Below are 23,176 nucleotides of genomic sequence, written 5' to 3' on the forward strand. Positions count from 1 at the left end.
TAGAACTAGAAAAATGGCATTTTTGGAGAAATAGAAATAAAATTGAGGAAAATACAAAATCCAAGTGAGGCCCATAACACACCATGGCTGGCCACCTCTTTGCATGTTTCCCAATTATTATTTCAATTTTAATTGTCATGTAATTACTAATCAAAGCCTAGCAATAATAGGAAACTTGTGGATCACACTAAATAAGGCAGTTAATCAATTACACAGTAAAAGAGGAAACTGTTTATTTAGAAACTTGAGCTCTCCCTTTTCCCTATATATAGCAGCCCTTGTTCTCTTCTCTTGCATGGATCATAACTCACGAATTCAAGAGAGAAAAGAGAGAGAAAATCTCGAGATTCTTTGTGAGAGAAAAGTGCCCACACACATCATACAGTACCTCAATCATAGTTTGGAAGACTGTGAAGGATCACATCCAACTGAAGGACATTCGAGCTCAAATCTTGATTATACTCTGCTACAGACAGGAATCAAGGGTTAGAGATCTGAGTGGAAGGAGACACTTAATTCTGCTGCCATCACTGTAAGTTATTCTTAACTTTTATGTGTTTTGTTTATCGTTTTAGAAGTTCATATTTAGGTTGTTAAATCAACATACTTGTGAGTAGATCTAAGATCCTGGTAAAATTAATTCCAACAACTTTGTCATGGACATTCCTGATTTAGTTAGGGTTATGTTCAGGTGTATGGGCGCTTGATTATAACCCGGGATTTAGTATGTTTATTATATTATGCTTTTCTTACTGAGTCTGTCGACTCACAGTGCTATGTTTATGTGTAGGCAAGGGCAAGCCCAAAGCTGAGGAACCGTGAGGACGAGCAGATGAAGATTGTACATGTCGGGGCGGTTAGGCCTGGACCGTACGATCCTCGGGACATCAGGGCTTTTGTAGTTAGTCGCTAGGCGGCAAATATTTTGTATTGAATAGCAAACTTTTGTAAAGTATTTTGTAAACGGGATCCCGAAATATTTTGTATGTAATATTATAAGTTTTAATTAAATAGCAAAATTTTAATTAATCACAATTTTCATTAACCTCGTTGAATAGCAACGAGCTGCACAGTACGTTTAAAATCACGTCAACACGCCTATGCTAGTTAGGGTGTTACAATTTGGTATCAGAGCCGCCAGGTTGTCTTCCGAAGATCGTCACGACATGTACAATCATCATCAACAGTTAGCTCGTTCTACGGTTCAATAAGCTTTTATTGCTTTAGTAGTTTATTTTGAATGGTATGATTTAAGAAAAGTCTGTTAGGAAGCATGTTAGTAGTCTGATAGTAGAATAGGCGCATGTTTTTTAATTTCCAAATAAGCGGCATTAGTAAGTTCTCGTTGATCATGATCTGACCATGCTAGCTCTTGGTTACGTAGGCTGTTCAGAATAGATGGACGCCAGGCGAAATACCAGGAGCCAGGGCAACTCGGTCGGGTCAAATGAAGGTCAGGGAGCTCAGTTTACCCCAAATGCTCGGGGCCGAGGTAGAGGTCCCAAGGGCAGGGCACGTGGCCGGGGTGATGCTAACCCACCACAGGTTGCCCAGGCTGCCCAAGCTAATCAGGAAGCCCAGAATTGGGAAAACAGGTTTGCAGAAATGCAAGCCAGAATTTAGGAACAAGATAATGAAATCCAGCAATTGCGACACCAGGGTGCTCCTACAGTGCCTGTTCTAGAAATTCCAGTGGCAAATGCCCCTGTTGTCCAGGCCAAACCAGTGATAGCGGTGAATCGGATGGAACCTCTGTATGAAAGGTTCCGTAAGCAAGCACCTCCAGTTTTTCTGGGAGGTCCAGATGTTATGAAAGCCCAGCAGTGGCTAACTGTGATCACCAAGATATTGAATTTCATGGACGTCATCGGGAATGATAGAGTGGTCTGTGCCACTTTTTCAGTTTCAAGAAGATGCATTGGTCTGGTGGGACATGGTGTCCATGATACACGATGTCACAACGATGACCTGGGAAAAGTTCCAGGAACTTTTTCAATGCCAAGTACTACAATGAGGTCGTCAGAAGTGCAAAAAGGAAAGAGTTCACTCACTTGACCCAGAAAAAAAATATGAGCGTTACTGAGTACACAACGCAGTTTGACCGGTTGGCGAGGTTGGCCTCGGGAATTGTGCCAACCGATTTTAGCAAAAAGGAAAAATACCTAGATGGGGTGAGTGCGAAGATTCGACATGATCTGATGATTACTACAGACGACAAAACCACCTATGCTGAAATGGCAGAAAAGGCACTGCGAGACGAGGGCACAGTTGGGTGTATGACTGAGTCTGTTAGGACTCTAGTGGTTGGCGAGGCTCCTACCCCTCCTACATCAGGCTTTAGCAGGGGAGGTAGTGGTTCGGCCATGGATCTATTAAAGGAAGGCATCCACTGCAACCGGTGGCTCGGGTCAGAATAAGAGGTTCCGGGGGACCCAGGGTTGAGGCAGTCGTCAGGGTAGTTCTGAGACCCGTTATACTTACCCAGAGTGCCCCAGTTGTAAAAGGCACCATTTGGGCGAGTGTAGAGGGCAGGGGTGCTCCCAGTGTGGCATGCCAGGGCATTACAGGAGGGATTGCCCTCAACTTAGAACCGAATCACCAAAAGCTCCGACAAGACCCACTCCAGCAAGGGTGCTCGCCATTACTCAAGTTGTTGCAGAAGCCAGCCCTTCAGTGGTGACAGGTCAGCTCTCGGTCAACAACTCTTTTTACTCTGTATTGTTTGACTCTAGGGCCACACATTCTTATGTGGCAGCCAGAATCTTTAGTAAATTGGATAGACCGCCTGATAGATATGAATCAGGGTTTGGAACCCTATTACCTGGCGGAGAGTTAGCTATCTCCAAAAGGTGGATTAGGTCTATGCCGATCAGGATTGACGATAGGGAGTTAAGTGCTGACCTAATAGAAATGAGCTTAGCAGATTTTGATATCATACTAGGGATGGATTTCTTATCCAAATATTCAGCCAATATTGACTGTAAGAGGAAGATGGTAATCTTCCAACCAGAAGGTGAGGAACCGTTTGTTTATGTCGGTTCGGTTCAGGGATCTCGGATCCCGGTGATTTCGGCCATGTCAGCTAGAGAATTATTGTGTGATGGATGCCTAGGGTTTCTGGCCGTGGTGTTAGACACCACTCGGCCAAACTCTGTTCGGCCAGAAGATATCAAGGTGGTTCGTGAATTTTTAGATCTTTTCCCCGAAGAACTTCCGGGTTTACCACCTCAGGGGGAAATTGATTTTGTTATTGAATTAGCACCTGGAGTGGAACCGGTCTCCAAGGCTCCTTATAGAATGGCTCCAGCTGAGCTTAAGGAATTAAAAATTTAGCTTCAAGGGTTACTTGACATAGGGTTTATCCAGCCTAGTGTGTCACCCTGGGGAGCTCCGGTATTGTTTGTCAAGAAAAAGGATGGGTCTATGAGAGTGTGCATTCACTATCGGGAGTTAAATAAGCTAACAGTTAAGAATAAATATCCATTACCTAGGATCGATGATCTTTTCGATCAACTTAAGGGGAAGACGGTCTTCTCAAAGATTGACCTCCGATCGGGCTATCGTCAGTTGAGAATCCGAGAGGAGGACATTCCAAAGACGGCTTTTCGTACTAGGTATGGACATTATGAATTTCTGGTTATGTCATTTGGACTAACCAATGTTCCTGCAGCATTTATGGACCTGATGAATAGAGTATTCAAGGATTTCCTCGATATCTGTGTAATTGTGTTTATCGACAACATCCTTGTGTACTCTCAATCAGAAGAGGAGCATGAGTTACATCTTCGAATGGTTCTGCAACGGCTTTGGGAACACAAGCTTTATGCCAAATTCAAGAAATGTGAATTTTGGCTATCTCAGGTGTCCTTCTTAGGGCACATTGTTAGCAAGGATGGGATCAAGGTGGATCCAAGAAAAGTAGAATCTGTCAGGGATTGGCCTAGACCGAAAACAGTGACAGAAATTACAAGTTTCTTGGGTCTAGCAGGTTATTATCGTCGGTTCGTAGAAGGGTTCTCTAAAATCTCAACACCCTTAACTGAGCTCACTAAAAAGAATCAGCGGTTTATATGGTCAGACAAATGTGAGGCTAGCTTTCAGGAGCTGAAAGAGAGGTTGATTACAGCCCAAGTTCTAGCTTTGCCTTCTGACAAAGAAAAGTTCGTGGTTTATTATGATGCATCCAAACAGGGTCTGGGGTGTGTACTTATGCAAGCTGATGTTGGAAATTATTTTACCAGGATCTTAGATCTACTCACAAGTATGTTGATTAACACCCTAAATATGAACATTCTAAAACGATAAAATAAACACATATAAAGTTTAGTAAACCTTACATTGGGTGCAGCGGAATAATATGACTCCTTCCATTCAGATCTCTAACCCTTGTATCCTTTCTGTCGCAGAGTATTATCAAGATCTAAACCTGGATCTCTTTCTCTGATTCTTAAGTGCTGAAACTCCTTCTTGCTGAAAGTCTTTCTTCACGATCTTCCTCACTATGATTGAGGTATCACTTGTTGTGTGTGGGCACTACTCTAATCACTAAGTATTTCGAAATCTTAAGGAAGAAGAGAGAGAGGGAGTGGGCGGCCAGATAGAGAGAGAGAGAGAGAGAGAGGCTCAGGTTTTTCTGAATGAAAAGTGTAATTTTCCTTAAGCCTTCACTATCTATTTATAGCATTCCACTAGGGTCAGGTTTGAATTATTTGGCATTAAAATAATGAAAGTATCAGAGGATAATTCATATAAAAGTGGCCGGCCCTATACAGTATGGATTTGGGCCTCACTGTTTGCAATTTTGCAGTTTTATCTTTTCTACATCTAATTTTCTCAAAAACGCCAATTTTCAAATTCAACAATTTAAATGCCAATTCTAATTATTTAGTAACTATAAATAATTATTAAATAATATTGTCATTTATCATATTTATTAATTGAACCATACAAAGTATCATAATTAACAAACATGCCCCTAAAACTCTTTCTTTACAATTTCGCCCTTACTTAGTGAAAAATTCACAAATAGACATAGTCTAATTTGAGAATTATAATTGATTAATCAAAAACAATTATATGAGTCTTACAAGCAATATTATCTCAACTAGTGGGGGGACCATGGTTCTATATAACCGAGCTTCCAATAAGCAGATCAAGAATTTATAACCTAAATTCACTGACTTATTAATTCTTCGTTGAATCCACGCATAGATATTAGAATTGCACTCTCAGTATATAGAATGCTCTATATGTTCCACCATATAGACACATCATTAGTTATCCATTGTTATAATCCTAATTCGATCAATGATCCTCTATATGAATGATCTACATTGTAAAGGGATTAGATTACCGTTGCACCCTACAATGTATTTTATCCTTAACACACTTAACCCTGTATAAATGATATTTCAGCTTATGTGAAATGAGTACTCCACCATTTATTTTCGTTTGGTCAAGCTCAAAGGAGATCATCCTTTACTTACTATTCGCCAGATAGAAGCTATAGATTCCATGTTTATGTTAGCGCTCCCACTCAATTGCACTACCGTGTTCCCAAAATGTACGTATCACCCTGACCCAAAAGTAGGCTTAACTAACAAATCAAAGAACACGAATAGCCTCTTGAAATTGAGCCTAATCATAACAGGATTAAGATCATTTGATCTAGGATCAACTAGGCAATATTGACTTGAATAGATATTACGGTAAGATTAATAAATCTCAGTCAAAGTTCAATATCGGTCCCTTCCGATGCATACTCCATGCATCCAACCTGAGCTTTACTTTAACCAATGCTCTGGAAAGAACATAACATTTCTCCAAATGCAAGTAAACTCTGTTGTAGATTATCATATCAGTAAAACCCTATGTCTGATAAATCTAGGAAACTTTATTCACATAGTCATGTTTACTTTCCAATGTCTTGACAACACAATAAACAGGATCAAGTATGTGAAAAGGGTTTCAGATGAATTCATACATTATGTACATATAATCATGAAATAAATTATGTGAACCATGCAACATTAAATGTTATTTCTGATCTATATTAATAAGTAAATTTGATTATATTGAAATGAGTTTTATTTAGGGCATAAACCCCAACAGCGGATCGGGTTATCGCTTATGCCTCCCGTCAATTAAAGGAGTATGAACAGCGATACCCGACGCATGACCTAGAATTGGCCGCGGTAGTATTTGCTTTGAAGATCTTGCTTTAAAGACTCAGTTAATTGATTTTTATTAATCAATTATAATTCTAAAGTTAGACTATGTCTACTTTGTGAATTTTCACTAAGCAAGGGCGAAATTGTAAAGAAAAGAGATTCTAGATTTATTTATTAATTAAGAGACTTTATATGTCTAATTAATAAATATATTAAATGACAATATTATTTAATAATTAATTTTTAGTTATTAAATAATTAGAATTGGCATTTAAATGGTTGAATTTGAAAATTGGCATTTTTGAGAAAATGAGATGCAGAAATGATAAAACAGCAAAATTGCATAAGTGAGGCCCATTATCCAAGGCCCATGGCCGGCCACACTTATAGGGTTTTATCATTTATTTTTTCATTATTTTAATGCCAAATAATTCTAACTTAAACCTAGGTGGTTACCTATAAATAGGTAGTGATGGCTTCAGGAAAAGATGACACATCTCATTCCTTCAGAGAAAAATTTCTAGCCGCCACCTTCTCTCTTCTTTTCTTCTCTAAATTTCAAAATCCTTGAGTGAATGAGTGAGTGCCCACACACATCAAGTGGTATCTCAATCAAAGTGTGTAAGACTGTGGAAAATCAACCAACAAGAAGGAGATTCAGCATCAAAGGAAGGAGAGAAAGAGATCCTGGTTCAGATATTGATAATGCTCTGCTACAGAAAGGAATCAAGGGCTAGATATCTGAACGGAAGGAGTCATTATATTTGGCTGCACCAAATGTAAGGTTTCCTAAACTTTATATGTGTTTATTTCATTGTTTTAGAATTCATATTAGGATGTTAATGAAACATACTTGTTAGTAAATCTAGATCCTGGTAAAATATATCCAACAGCAGTATGGTCTCAACTAGAATGGGGACCATGGATCTCATTTGACCATCGTTATAATCTTAATGTGATCAAAGATCCTCTATATAGATGATTTACATCGAGATGGGATAAATGTACCGTTTTCACCCCTCAATGTATTTGGCCCCTTAAAACACTTAGCTACCTGTAAATGATGTTTTAGTGAACTAAGATATAGTCACTGAAAAAGAGCTCATCCATTTACTTCTATTTAGCTAAGCTCGAAGGGAATCATCACTTGACTTCTATACACCAGTAGAAGCTATAGATTCCATATTTATGTTCAGCGCTCCCACTCAATCATACTATCATGTTCCCAAAATATACGTATCACCCTGACCCAAAAGTAGGCTTAACTAATAAATCAAAGAACATGAATAGCACTCCTGAGATTGAGCCTAAGCATATCAGGATTTAGATTCTTTTGATCTAAGATCAACTAGTGATATTGACTTGGTAAGATACAACGGTAAGTTTATAATACGTTAACTAAGTTCAATATCGGTCCAGTCCAATGTATACTCCATACATTCACAACCAGTATACTTTACCAATGTCCTGGAAAGAACATAACACTTACTCCAAGTGTAAGTATACTTCATCGCTGATTATCACATCAGTGTAAATCCAAAACACTGATGAAACGGGGACTTAGTCTTTTGAATCATATAATCACAATCACATTCGACTGTGTTGACAATACTGTAATTGTGAATAAATATATGTTCTGGACTTAACTGATTTTGTGCATATATTAAATATATATTAAACCATAAGCATAAAAAATTTATGCAAACATAAATCACTTCAAACTTCTTTGATTGATAACTAATCAGATTGTAATGGGTTTTATTTAGGGCACAAAACCCAACAAACTCCCACTTGCACTAACATAAAACAAATTATGCATTCCAATCAATCTGTTGTCTTGATCTTCAGATCAAGTGTAGTATATTTGAATCCACCCAAAGTTCTAGAACCAGGTTCATAATACATTATGAAACATCCTTTACTATATGCTTTACTCATCAAGGGATACTGAAATCTTTACTGCTTATTAAGTACATCTGAATAAACAGAAGACATATCTCTCATACTTTAAAATTTGGAACTGAGATAATATAGTGTAGAATATTCTTCAGTAAAAATAACTTTCTGGTAATTTTGAATTTACAAAGTTATAAATCTTCTCTGGTGAAGCTTGAATTATTATAGAAGGGTTTTTACACTCTTGTAGAATAACTCCTCCACCCCTAGAGTAATCACCATCTCAAATTCTTGAATGAGTTGGTTTAGATATAAGGATAACTAATATACAGTTCCTTAATATCTAACATATAGATCACTTTCATAAATCTTTCTTGAGTATCTCCTAATGTTCCTTATTTGATTACATCTCAGATGGCTCCCACTTAATAGTAGATGTCTGGTTAAATAATACTTTTAACCTCTTATTGTTTGGAGGGATATCTAGTTGTGACTTATTGTATTAGTCTGAAACTGTAAGTTTCTTTTAAGACTAAATCATCAACATAGCAGTCTAGTATTTGAAGTGTAAAATACTTGCTAGAGATTAAGTAATCAAATTAAGATACCATAAAATGTTATGAGAATTAGAAATCTTGGCTCAGGTTATTCAAATAGACTATGCAAGAATTCTTCTATCTTATTCTCATAATTCTGATAAGTTATTTCTATCCACATGAATGGTTAGATTTGCTTTCTCAGTAGTGTTGTTAAGTTCCTATCACAAGTGTCAACCAAATGAAGATGGGTAAAGAATTTTAAAATTCTCCCACTCAATTAAGGTAGTGTGATACATTATCAAAGAACTTTATTGGTATCATTATTTATTACAACAGTAAATCTAAACTGGAAGATATAATCAAGATCAATGATTAATTCTGATAATAGCTAATTTATTATATTACTTCCATATTTAAAGAAAATATGTGTTACAGGGAGTACTGTGGTATAAAGTCCACCCCTAGGTTTAGAGATTATGATCCACCCCTAAAGGTTATAGAGATCATGATTCTCTAAGTGTTATAGAGATTATGTGGAGTTTCGAATATAATCCAGAGTTCATTAGATATAAAAGATCGTTGAACTGCATATTATTCTTAACTTTTTCTCCACCCCTATCAGATCAAAAGATCTTTTTATTAAACAAATTCTTAATAATTGTTTAGAATTAACAATTATTCATAAACATAGAAATAATTTCTAGTGTTTATATAGTAATAACTCTATGAAGAGTTTAAAATATTATAGAATTTGTACCAATAATAAAAACACTTACACATACAAACATATAAATATAATTGGTAATTGTTGTTTAGGATAAAGTAGATGAAGCTCAACTCATAAACTGCAATTTATTTGTAAAAAATTATAAAATTAAAGAAAATTGTTTTGCAACATTATGAGAAAAGAAAATAGCATGAAAAATCGAAGAAAAACGAAAAAAATGCGAGCTGTATGGACGGTATGCTGTGCATACACATCCGCGCGCGCAGGGAAGTGTATAGCCGAGTTTTCTCGGGGTAGGGAGGGTTCCAGCATGATTTCCGCGCGCGGAACCCTTTTGCACGATTCCTGATTTTTTTCGAAACTTCAAAAAATCATAACTAATTCAAATTAAATCGAAATTAAGTTCTGTAAAAAAATAAATTGCTTAATTTTTTCCATACTATCCAATAAAAATGATTTCAGAAACAGATATACAATTATCTTTTATGAAAAATTCACAAACATCAATCAATCATCATATAACACTCAATACAACATGATACCATCCAAAACATCAAACAATCATTTTAAGTCCAAATTTCTTGCAAGCAAATCAATTACCGCGGCTCTGAGGCGAGCTGTTGGAAATTATTTTACCAGGATCTTAGATATACTCACAAGTATGTTGATTAACACCCTAAATATGAACTTTCTAAAACGATGAAATAAACACATATAAAGTTTAGTAAACCTTACATTGGGTGCAGCGGAATAATATGACTCCTTCCGTTCAGATCTCTAACCCTTGTATCCTTTCTGTCGCAGCGTATTATCAAGATCTAAACCTGGATCTCTTTCTCTGATTCTTTAGTGCTGAAACTCCTTCTTGCTGAAAGTCTTTCTTCACGATCTTCCTCACTATGATTGAGGTATCACTTGCTGTGTGTGGGCACTACTCTAATCACTAAGTATTTCGAAATCTTAAGGAAGAAGAGAGAGAGGGAGTGGGCGGCCAGATAGAGAGAGAGAGGCTCAGGTTTTTCTGAATGAAAAGTGTAATTTTCCTGAAGCCTTCACTATCCATTTATAGCATTCCACTAGGGTTAGGTTTGAATTATTCGGCATTAAAATAATGAAAATATCAGAGGATAATTCCTATAAAGTTGTCGGCCCTATACAGTATGGATTTGGGCCTCACTTTTTGCAATTTTGCAGTTTTATCTTTTCTACATATGATTTTCTCAAAAACGCCAATTTTCAAATTCAACCATTTAAATGCCAATTCTAATTATTAAATAACTAAAAATAATTATTAAATAATATTGTCATTTAGCATATTTATTAATTGAACCATACAAAGTATCATAATTAACAAATATGCCACTAAAACTCTTTCTTTACAATTTCGCCCTTACTTAGTGAAAAATTCACAAATAGACATAGTCTAATTTGAGAATTATAATTGATTAATCAAAAACAATTATATGAGTCTTACAAGCAATATTATCTCAACTAGTGGGGGGACCATGGTTCTATATAATTGAGCTTCCAATAAGCAGATCAAGAATTTATAACCTAAATTCACCGACTTATTAATTCTTCGTTGAATCCACGCATAGAACTTAGAATTGCACTCTCCGTTTATAGAATGCTCTATATGTTCCACCATATAGACACATCATTAGTTATCCATTGTTATAATCCTAATTCGATCAATGATCCTCTATATGAATGATCTACACTGTAAAGGGATTAGACTACCGTTGCACCCTACAATGTATTTTATCCTTAAAAAACTTAACCCCGTATAAATGATATTTCAGCTTATGTGAAATGAGTACTCCACCATTTATTTTCGTTTGGTCAAGCTCAAAGGAGATCATCCTTTACTTACTATTCGCCAGATAGAAGCTATAGATTCCATGTTTATGTTAGCGCTCACACTCAATTGCACTACCGTGTTCCCAAAATGTACGTATCATCCTGACCCAAAAGTAGACTTAACTAACAAATCAAAGAACACGAATAGCCTCTGGAGATTGAGCCTAATCATAACAGGATTAAGATCATTTTATCTAGGATCAACTAGGCAATATTGACTTGAATAAATATTACGGTTTGATTAATAAATCTAAGTCAAAGTTCAATATCGGTCCCTTCCGATGCATACTCCATGCATCCAACCTGAGCTTTACTTTAACCAATGCTCTGGAAAGAACATAGCATTTCTCCAAATGCAAGTAAACTCTGTGGTAGATTATCATATCAGTAAAACCCCTATGTCTGATAAATCTAGGAAACTTTATTCACATAGTCATGTTTACTTTCCAATGTCTTGACAACACAATAAACAGGATCAAGTATGTGAAAAGGGTTTCAGATGAATTCATACATTATGTACATATAATCATGAAATAAATTATGTGAACCATGCAACATTAAATGTTATTTCTGATCTATATTAATAAGTAAATTTGATTATATTGAAATGAGTTTTATTTAGGGCATAAACCCCAACAGCGGATCGGGTTATCGCTTATGCCTCCCGTCAATTAAAGGAGTATGAACAGCGATACCCGACTCATGACCTAGAATTGGCCGCACTAGTATTTGCTTTGAAGATTTGGCAACATTATCTTTATGGGGAAATGTGTGAAATTTATATCGACCATAAAAGTCTCAAATACTTCTTTACTCAGAAAGATTTGAATATGAGACAAAGGCGTTGGTTGGAGTTAGTAAAGGACTATGATTGTGAGATCCTTTATCATCCTTGGAAGGCCAATGTAGTGGCCGATGCCCTGAGTAGGAAGGGTCCCGGGCAGGTAGCTAGTATAATTAAGATTTCACCCCAGTTAGCAGAGGACATGGTCAGATCTAGCATTAAGTTTGTTGTAGGCAAGCTTCACAACTTGATGCTGCAATCTGATCTGTTAGAACGAATTAAAGTCGCTCAAATGACCGATCCAGAGCTAGTAAAAATCAGAGAAGAGGTTTCAGCTGGTCAAGCCAGGGATTTTTCAGTGTCAGACAATGGGATGCTATTGTATAAAGCTAGGGTTTGCGTTCCAAATAGTATGGAACTCAAGAATGAAATCTTTGAAGAGGCTCATACTACCCCATATTCCTTGCATCCGGCACCACCAAGATGTATCAGGATCTTAAACCTTACTTCTGGTGGAGCAGAATGAAGAAGAATTTGGTAGAATTCCTATCAAAATGCCTAACCTGTCAGCAGATCAAGGCTGAGCATCAGAGACCAGCAGGGTTGTTGCAGCCTTTAACCCTGTCTGAATGGAACTGGGAGAACATTGTTGGGTTTTATGCCCTAAATAAAACTCATTTCATGTAACACGATTTACTTATTAATAAAGATCAGAAATAACATTTTATGTTGCATGGTTCACATGATTTATTTCATGATTATATGTGTATATAATGATTGAATTCTTTTTAAGTCCAGAACATATGAGTTGGTTAAAGATTATAGTGTTGTCAGCACAGTGGAATATAATCTTTATTATATGTTCAAAAGTTTATTCCCTGATTTGTCAGAACACTGGATTTAGACTGACATGGTATAATCAGCGATAGGTGGAAAAGTGTTATGTCCTTTCCAGGACATTGGCAAAGTTTACCAGTATCGGATGTATGGAGTATACATGGGAAGGGACCGATATTGAACTTTGATTAGATATGTTAAAATTTACCGTAACATCTATTCAATTCAATATCACCTGTTGATCCTAGATCACATGATCAAAATCCTGATATGGTTAGGCTCAATCTCAAGAGTGTTATTCGTGTTCTTTGATTTGTTAGTTAAGCCTAATTTATGGTCAGGGCAATACATACATTTTGGGAACACGGTAGTACAATTGAGTGGGAGCGCTAACATAAATATGGAATCTATAGCTTCTATTTGGCAAATAGAAGTAAAGGATGATTTCCTTCGAGCTTAACCAAACGAAGATAAATGGTGGAGATCTCATTTCACTTAGGTGAAATATCATTTATACAGGGTTAACTGTTTTAAGGATAAAATACATTGTAGGGTGTTACGATAATTTGATCCCTTTACAGAGTAAATCATCTATATAGAGGATCATTGATCACATTAGGGTTATAACAATGGATAACTAATGACGTGTCTATATCGTGGAACATATAGAGCATTTCTATATGACTGAGAGTGCAATTCCAAGTTCTAAGTGTGGATTCATTGAGGAATTAATAAGTTAGGGAATTTACTTGGTAAATTCGGTTCGACTTATTGGAAGCTCGGTTATATAGACCCATGGTCCCCATACTAGTTGAGACCATACTGCTTGTAAGACTCAGTTAATTGATTTTAATTAATCAATTATAATTCTAAAAGTTAGACTATGTCTACTTTATGAATTCTCACAGTTTAAGGATGAAATCGTAAAGAAAAGGGTTTCTAGGTTTAATTATTAATTAAGAGACTTTGTAGGTCTAATTAATAATTATTTTACATGACAATATTATTTAATAATCTATTTCAGTTATTAAATAATTAGTTTTGGCATTTAAATGATTAGAATTGGAAAAATGGCATTTTTGGAGAAATCGAAATAAAATTGAGGAAACTGCAAAATCCAAGTGAGGCCCATTTCACCCTATGCCCGGCCACCTATTTGTTATTTTCCCAATTATTCTTTTCAATTTTAATTGCCATGTAATTGCTAATCAAAGCCTAGCAATAATAAGAAAGTGGTGGATCACACTAAATAAGGCAGTTAATCAATTACACAGTAAAAGAGGAAACTGTTTATTTGGAAAGTTGTGCTCTCCCTTCTCCCTATATATAGTAGCCCTTGTTCTCTTCTCTTGCATGTCTTTGATGAAGCCATAAGCCACGAAATTCGAGAGAGAAAAAGAGAGAAAAATTTCGAAATCCTTGTGAGATGAGTAGTGCCCACACACATCAAGTGGTACCTCAATCATAGTATTTAAGACTATGGAATTTCTGCATCAAAGAAGGAGAAAAGAAGATCCAGGTTCAGATCTTGGTGATGCTCTGCTACAGAAAGGAATCAAGGGCTAGAGATCTGAACGGAAGGAGTCATATTATTCCGTTGCACCCACTGTAAGGTTTTCTAACTTTATATGTGTTTATTTTCATTGTTTTAGAATTCATATTAGGTTGTTAATCCAACATACTTGTTAGTAAATCTAGATCCTGGTAAAATAATTTCCAACAAACATCACGATGGAATTTGTGGTTGGGTTACCTAGAACCACAGGGTTGTTCGATTCTATTTGGGTTGTGGTAGATCGATTCGCGAAGTCTGCTCATTTTTCTGCCAGTTAAAACGACCTATTCAGTGGACCGGTTGGCAGAGTTATATGTTAAAGAAATAGTAAGGCTGTTGGAATTTATTTTACCAGGATCTTAGATCTACTCACAAGTATGTTGTTTAACATCCTAAATATGAACTTTCTAAAACGATAATAAACACATATAAAGTTAAGGAAACCTTACATTGGTAGCAGCGGAATAATATGTCTCCTTCCACTCAGATCTCTAACCCTTGTATCCTTTCTGTCGCAGAGTATTATCAAGATCTGAGTCCGAATGTCCTTCTCTTTGAATTGGATCCTTCACGATCTTCCAAACTATGATTGAGGTACCACTTGCTGTGTGTGGGCACTACTCTATCACTAGGGTGTTTCAAAATTATGAAGAAGAAAAGAGAGAGAGAGAGAGAGAGAGAGAGAGAGAGAGAGAGAGAGAGAGAGAGAGAGAGAGAGAGAGAGAGAGAGAGAGAGAGAAAGACTGAGAGAGAGAGAGAGAGAGAGAGAGAGAGGGTCGGCTATAGAGAGAAGGTGGAAGGCTCAGTTTTTCTGAAAGGCAATCTCTTGAATTACTAAAAAACTCTTATTTTAGTCTGAGCCATCCCGTTCTATTTATAGGCAACTACTAGGTTTAGGTTAGTAATTATTTGGCATTAAAATAATGAAAATAGTAATTGAAAAAAGCCATTCAAGTGGCCGGCCATAGGTGTTAGTGGGCCTCACTTGGATTTTATAGTTTTCACAATTTTTATTTCTATTTTCTAAAAAGCGCTAATTTTCCAATTCTAACCATTTAAATGGCAAAACTAATTATTTAATAACTAAAATAGATTATTAAATAATATTGTCATTTAACATAATTATTAATTAGACATATAGAGTCTTAATTAATAAATAAACTAGGGCTGACATCCAATCCAATCCGCACCTTTTTGGTCAAATAACATTCAATCCGCACTAAGTGCGGATTTCATTTTTTGGATCCAATCCAATCCGCACAATAGCTCAAATCCAATCCAATCCAATCCGCAAAATTACGGATTGGATCGGTTACTTTAGATTGGTTACTTTTTAATATTAAATTATTTAATATTTATGAAAAAAATATATTTTTTTTCACATAACTAGCAACAAAATAAAGTAAATTATAGTTATTTTATCTCTCCAACAACATATTAAATAAATAAAATAACAAAAAACAAATTCAAAGGAAGAAAAAAAATTATATATAAAAAAATATTTAATTTTATTTTAAATTGTATATAGAAAAAAATATATAAGAATAAAACATACATTTTATTTATTAAGTTTTGTAATATAATTGTATTATATGTATTAGACTTTTAAATTATTATTTTCTTTACATTAAAATGTTATTTGTATATATAATTTTTTTTTAATTTTGTTATAAATATGTGTGGATTGGATTGGATCGATTACTTTTACATGTCAATCAACATCCAATTCGCACAACTGCGGATTTTGAATTTTCCAATCCAATCCAATCCGCACAAGTGCAGACTTCTGCACTTTGCAGATTGGATTATATCCGCACTTTGCGGATTGGATTGGATTGGATCGTGCGGATTGGATTGGATCGGCTATTTTATGAACACCCCTAAAATAAACCTAGAATCTCTTTTCTTTACAATTTCACCCCTGCTTAGTGAAAATTCACAAATTAGACATAGTCTAACTTTAGAATTATAATTGAGTAATCATAAATAGTCTAACTTTAGAATTATAATTGAGTAATCATAAATCAATTATTGAGTCTTACAAGCAGTATGGTCTCAACTAGAATGGGGACCATGGATCTATATTACTGACCTTCCAATAAGCCGAACCGAATTCACCAAGTAAATTCCCTAACTGATTTATTCATTGTTGAATCCACTCTTAGAAATTGGAATCGCACACTCAGACTTATATAGAGCATTCTATATGTTCCAAGATATAGATATGCTATCTCATTTAACCATCGTTATAATCTTAATGTGATCAAAGATCCTCTATATAGATGATTTACATCGAGATGGGATAAATGTACCGTTTTCACCCCTCAATGTATTTGGCCCCTTAAAACACTTAGCTACCTGTAAATGATGTTTTAGTGAACTAAGATATAGTCACTGAAACAAGAGCTCATCCATTTACTTCTATTTAGCTAAGCTCGAAGGGAATCATCACTTGACTTCTATATACCAGTAGAAGCTATAGATTCCACATTTATGTTCAGCGCTCCCACTCAATCATACTATCATGTTCCCAAAATATACGTATCACCCTGACCCAAAAGTAGGCTTAACTAATAAATCAAAGAACATGAATAGCACTCCTGAGATTGAGCCTAAGCATATCAGGATTCAGATTCTTTTGATCTAAGATCTACTAGTGATATTGACTTGGAAAGATACAACGGTAAGTTTATAATATCTTAACTAAGTTCAATATCGGTCCAGTCCAATGTATACTCCATACATTCAAAACCAGTATACTTTACCAATGTCCTGGAAAGAACATAACACTTACTCCAAGTGTAAGTATACTTCATCGCTGATTATCACATCAGTGTAAATCCAAAACACTAACGAAACAGGGACTTAGTGTTCTGAATCATATAATCACAATCACTTTCCACTGTGTTGACAATACTGTAATTGTGAATAAATATATGTTCTGGACTTAATTGATTTTGTGCATATATTAAAAATATATTAAACCATAAGCATGAAAAATTCATGCAAACATAAATCACTTCAAACTTCTTTGATTGATAACTAATCAGATTGTAATGGGTTTTATTTAGGACACAAAACCCAACAAAGGCTTCATGGGGTACCAAGGTCAATAGTTTCGGATAGAGATCCGAAGTTCACCTCCAAGTTTTGGCAGAGTTTGCAACGAGCAATGGGTACAAAACTAAAATTCAGTACAGCATTCCATCCTCAAACAAATGGGCAGTTCGAAAGGACGATTCAGATATTGGAGGATATGTTGCGAGCCTGTGTTATGGATTTTGAAGGCTCTTGGGGTAAATATCTACCGTTGATATAATTTTCATACAACAATAGTTATCAGAGTACGATAGGGATGGCTCCCTATGAATTGTTATACGGTAGGAAGTGTAGGTCTCCCATTCATTGGGATGAGACAGGGGAAAGGAAATACCTTGGTCCAGAATCAGTGCAACGGACCAATGTGGCAATTGAGAAAATTAAAGCTAGAGTGCTTGCCTCTCAGAGTAGGCAAAAGAGTTACACACATTCGAAACGCAGAGATGTTGAATTCCAAGTAGGGGACCATGTGTTTTTATGAGTATCTCCAATGAAGGTGATCAAATGTTTTGGGAAAAGAGGCAAGTTATGCCCTAGGCTTACAAGACCTTTTGAGATTTTCGAGGAGGTTGGTCAAGTGGCATATCGGTTAGCTTTGCCTCTAGCTCTTTCAGCAGTTCATAACGTATTCCATGTCTCTATGTTGAGAAAATATGTTTCAGACCCTACTCATATACTTAGTTATGAGAACCTTGAGCTGCAGCCAGACATGTCATATGAGGAACAACCAGTGCAGATCCTTGATAGGAAGGATAAAGTCCTTCAGAATAAGACCATAGCCTTGGTCAAAGTACTCTGGAGAAACAGCAAGGTGGAGGAAGCCACATGGGAATTAGAATCAGATATGAGAACCCAGTATCCAGAGCTGTTCAGGTTAGATTTCGAGGACGAAATCCTTTTAAGGGGGGGATAGTTGTAAAGACCGCTTAGTTTAAATTTGGAAATTAGCAGATAATTAGAGTTTAATTATGAAAATTATTTATTGATATTTAAATAATTATTTATGTTGATTTATTTGAATTTAGAATGCATTTGATATGTCATATAGTGAAATTTCATAATTTTGCATTTTCGGTGCCCGGAAACATGGAATGCGGTGTATGGCTCAGTAGAATCACAGTTTAATATTTTAGTATAGCGAGGCGGTATTTTTAGACATTGGGAATGTCGGGATTGGTTGGAATCTATAGTTTTCCCAAATTACCCCTAAGTGATTTTTATGACTTATAGTATGGGCAAGGGCATTATGGTCTTTTGCCTATTGAGTTTTTGTCTTTAGTAGGGATTTAATTTTTAGTTTGAATGTGATTTTTATCAATATTGTTGGCTGAAATTAGTTTTTGTAAGGTTATGCTATCTCATTTTCTCAAATTAAGGAAAATTGGAAATTAGAAAAAAATCACCTTCTTGCAAACTCTCTCTCTGTCTTTTTTGTTCCATCCTAGAGCAACTAGGGTTGCTTTTGTTCTTCAAATATTCAGGATTTCAGCTAGGTTTTAAGTGATTTTGGTCAAGGTAAGGCTCTTAGCTCCTATCTTCTTGTTTTCTTGAATTGTAAGAAAAGAATTTTTGCATGCTTTGAGTTTATGCTTGCTGTGGTTTCTGTGGTCAATTGTTGTTGTGTTCTGAGGTTAAAGCATGTTTGATTGTGTTGATTTAATCTAGTTATAGTGGTTGTTGGTCGGATTTAAGTAAGTTTGGTGTTTGAACTCAAATCTTGAATTTCAATGGTGAAATGGTGTTTTAGCTGCTGTAGTTGTTGTTTGAGTTTGGGTTTGTTTTCTTAGATTATATTATGATTATTTTAGGTGATTTAAGTAGGTTTTGGGTGGCTTGTTTGTGGGATGAGCAAGCTTTGAGTTTTGAACTCAAGCTTGACTCATCAATGGTGGTTTTTGTAATTATGCATGAAGCTTTGTTTTATTGCTTTAGAAATGATCTTTGGGGTCTAATTATGTAAACACCGCTTAGTTTAATTTGGAAATTTGCAGTTAATTATGTTTAATTATGGAAAATTATTATAGATATTTAAATAATTATTTATGTTGTTATTATTGAATTCTGAAATGCATTTTATGTCATATAGTGAATTTCATAATTTTTTCTTTTTCGGTGCCCGGCAACATGGAACTCGGTGTTTGGCTCAGTAGAATCACAACTTAGCATGTTAGTATATTGGGACAATTTATTAGACATTGGGAATGTCGGGAGTGGTCGGGAATTTAGAAATTCCCAAGATACCCTCTTAGTACCCCTTTATGTTATTTTAGTGTGGAGGGGCAAATTGGTCATTTTGTCCCATGGATATTTTGTCCTTTAGTGGACTAAGTGATTTGATTATGTGATTTTATGGTGGTATGTTGGCTGAGATAAGTAGAGAAATTATCTTTTATTTGTTCATTTTATTCAAAATTGGAAATTAGAAGAAAAATCAAAGAGAGATAAAAAAAAACTGCATTTTCACTCAAAGCTCTCTCTCTCTCTCGGCTTGGTGTGAGCTACTAGGGCTGGGAGTTTTTCTTAGCATTTCAAACACTTTTCAACCATTATAAGTGTAGTTCAATTGTTGGTAAGGTTCTTGAACTTGTTCTTGTTTGTTTTCTTGTATTTTGAAGAAAAATGATGATGAATTGCATGCTTACTTGAAGTGTTGTTGCTGCTGTGTTTGTGATATAATTTCAGAGGTTTAATCTTGTTTAATTGAGTAAAATAGAGCTGGTTATGATGCATGTTAGCTGTGTTGTTCAAAGTTTTGAATTTTAGCTCAAAAACTTGGTTTTTATGGTAAAATGAAGAATTTGGTTGCTGTGTTTGTGGTGGTTGTTTTCTGTTGTTTGCAGAAGCTTAGTTATGCATATTTAAGTAGATTTAAACAGGTTTAATTGCATGTTAGAGGGGTTTAACCAAGTTTGAGTTTTGAACTCAAAGCTTGGAGCTTTAATGGAATTTTTAGTATCTGTGTTTTCTGGGTTGTTTTGATGCTTTAGAAATGTTCTTTGGAGTATTTAGAACAAGTCTGGAAGGTTTGGTATGAATTGGGTTTGATTTGAATGAGTTATGGAATTTTGTACGTTTCCTGCGAGGAACCGGAATTCCGGTTGTGCAACCGGAATTCCGGATGGTGTTCCAGGATTCCCAGAACCGGAATTCCGGTTGCAGAACTGGTCTGCCGGTTGGGAGATTTTTGGGAACCCTAGTTTTTCCCGTTTTTATATGGTTTAGGGTATTGCCATGATTTTTATCGATAGGGAAACTTTTAGTTTCTAGTTTAAATCCCCGGGAAGTGATTTAGCGTATCACTTATCTAGTGTTGTGATTGTTATGGTTTAGGAGCCTGTAAATTGCCGTGTTGTTCGTTCCACTTAGGTTGACCGGTACACCTGAATTCGGAATTGAGGTAAGATTAGTATAACAGTATGCATATGTATTACATGTTTAGCGTGCATGTTAGGAAGCTTGTTAGATTACATTAGATATGTATGTTAGCTTCGTACCATCCGACCATATCACATCGGTTAGGCTAGAGTATGACTAGCAGCTAGAGTATGACCAGTGAACTGAGTATAGGCTGATACTAGGGTTGGTGGTACTGTACTGTTTGACCGTACCACATCGGTTAGGCTAGAGTATGACTTGCAGCTGGAGTATGACCAGTGAACCGAGTATAGGCTTATACTGTAACACATCGGTAAAGCTAGAGTATGACTAGCAGCTGGAGTATGACCAGTGTACCGAATATAGGCTGTTACTTTGTCAAAAGTACCGTCGTACGAATGTTCGGGACTCAGTATCGTGTGGGACACGGCAATTAGGGTTATGGTCAGGGGTATGGGCGTCTGATCATAACCCGAGATTTATGTATGTTTTATGATTTATGCTTTTCTTACTGAGTCTGTCGACTCACAGTGCTATATTTATGTGTAGGTAAGGGCAAGGCCAAGGCTGAGGAACCGTGAGGACGAGCCGATGAAGATTGTACATGTCGGGGCGGTTAGGCCTGGAGCGTACGATCCTCGGGACAACAGTGCTTTTGTAATTAGTCGCTAGGCGACAAGTATTTTGTATTAGACATTAAACTTTTGTAAAGTATTTTATAAATGGGATCCCAAAGTATTTTGTATGAAATATTATATAAGTTTAATTAAAAAGCAAAAAAATTTAATGAATCACGATTTCCATAAACCTCGTTGATTAGCAGCGAGCCGCACGGTACGTTTAAAAATCACTTAATACGCCTATGCTAGTTAGGGTGTTACAAATTAGCAGGTCTAGAAAGTTTGAATTGGTTTGGGGTTGAATTGGTCGAGTTATGAATTTTTGAAAAATTCCTGCATTGAATAGGAATTCCAGTTCAGGGAGGCCTGTAGGAACCGGTCTACCGGTTGGCTTCCAGAAATTTTTCCCTGAATCGAAATTCCGGTTGGGGAAGCGGTCTACCGGTTGGGGCAAATTTGGGAACCCTAGTTCTTCACATTTTTTTGTGTTATTTAGGGTATTTCCATGTTATTTATTGATAAGGAAACTTCTAGTTTCGAGTTTAAGTTCCTGGGAAGTGATTTAGCGTGTCACTTAACAGTGTTGTGATTATTATGATTTAAAAGCCTGTAATTCGCCGAGCAGATTGTTCCACTCAGGTTGACCGACACACCTAAATTTGGAATCGAGGTAAGATTAGTATAATGCCATGCATATGCTTATACATGTTTAACGTACATGTTAGTTGCCATCAGATTAACATATTAGATATATGTTAGGCAAATTTTATAGGAAAATTTACATCTAAGTACATTAATTGTAATTTAATTTCAAAAATATGGTAGGTCCATTATAATTCTAAACTATACCGTTTAAACATACCGTTTTTAAATTAATTGGTTTTCATTTTGATGACGTTAGCCCATTATATCCATCCTTCCAGGACGTCAATCAACCTCCAAAAAAATCAAGCTCCACGTGGTTTGTTAGCTTTTTTCAAATTTGTAGTTAGTTATTTTTGTGTGCAATGGCTTATAATCAGATTTTTTTTTAAAAGAAAAATAGGAGTGAGTAGAGTGTTTATAGGGGTAAATATAAGTCATTTCTATCATTTCTTATTTTTACATTTTCAGTTTTTGTCTTTTTCTTATTCTTCTCTTTTTTTCTTTTTTTTTTATTTTTTGCTTTTATTTTCTCAGAGTTCATGAGTATGAATTAAGGGTAAATATATATTGTTATCTAGGTTTACTATGTAAGATATGTAAAAAATACACTAATTAGTTTGTTATTTCATAGGCATACATGATGATAGGTTGTGTTTGAAACTAAAACATAAATTATTGTTCCAATATACGAAAAATAAACTAATAAGTTTATTGGCGTATATCATTATGTTTGATTGCAGTTTACTCTGTATTGAAAAAAAAATGTTGTTCCAACAAACAGAAATTAGTATGTTTATTGACATATATAATGGTAGGCTATATGAAATGAGATGAATTGTTGTTCCAATATACAAAAAGAAAAATAAAAGTTTATTTCAATATGCCAAAATAAACTAATAGATTTATTAGTATATACGATGATAGGCTATACGAAAAGACTGTTATGTAAGCAAATAATGAAATTTTGTTTCAATATGCCAAAATAAACTAATTAGTTTGTTATTTTATAATAGGCACACATTGTGTTTGAAATAAAAAATAAATTGTTGTTCAAATATATGAAAAATAG

The sequence above is a fragment of the Cannabis sativa genome, chromosome 6 (genome assembly GCF_029168945.1).
Source record: "Cannabis sativa cultivar Pink pepper isolate KNU-18-1 chromosome 6, ASM2916894v1, whole genome shotgun sequence".
NCBI classification, from domain to species: Eukaryota; Viridiplantae; Streptophyta; class Magnoliopsida; order Rosales; family Cannabaceae; genus Cannabis; species Cannabis sativa.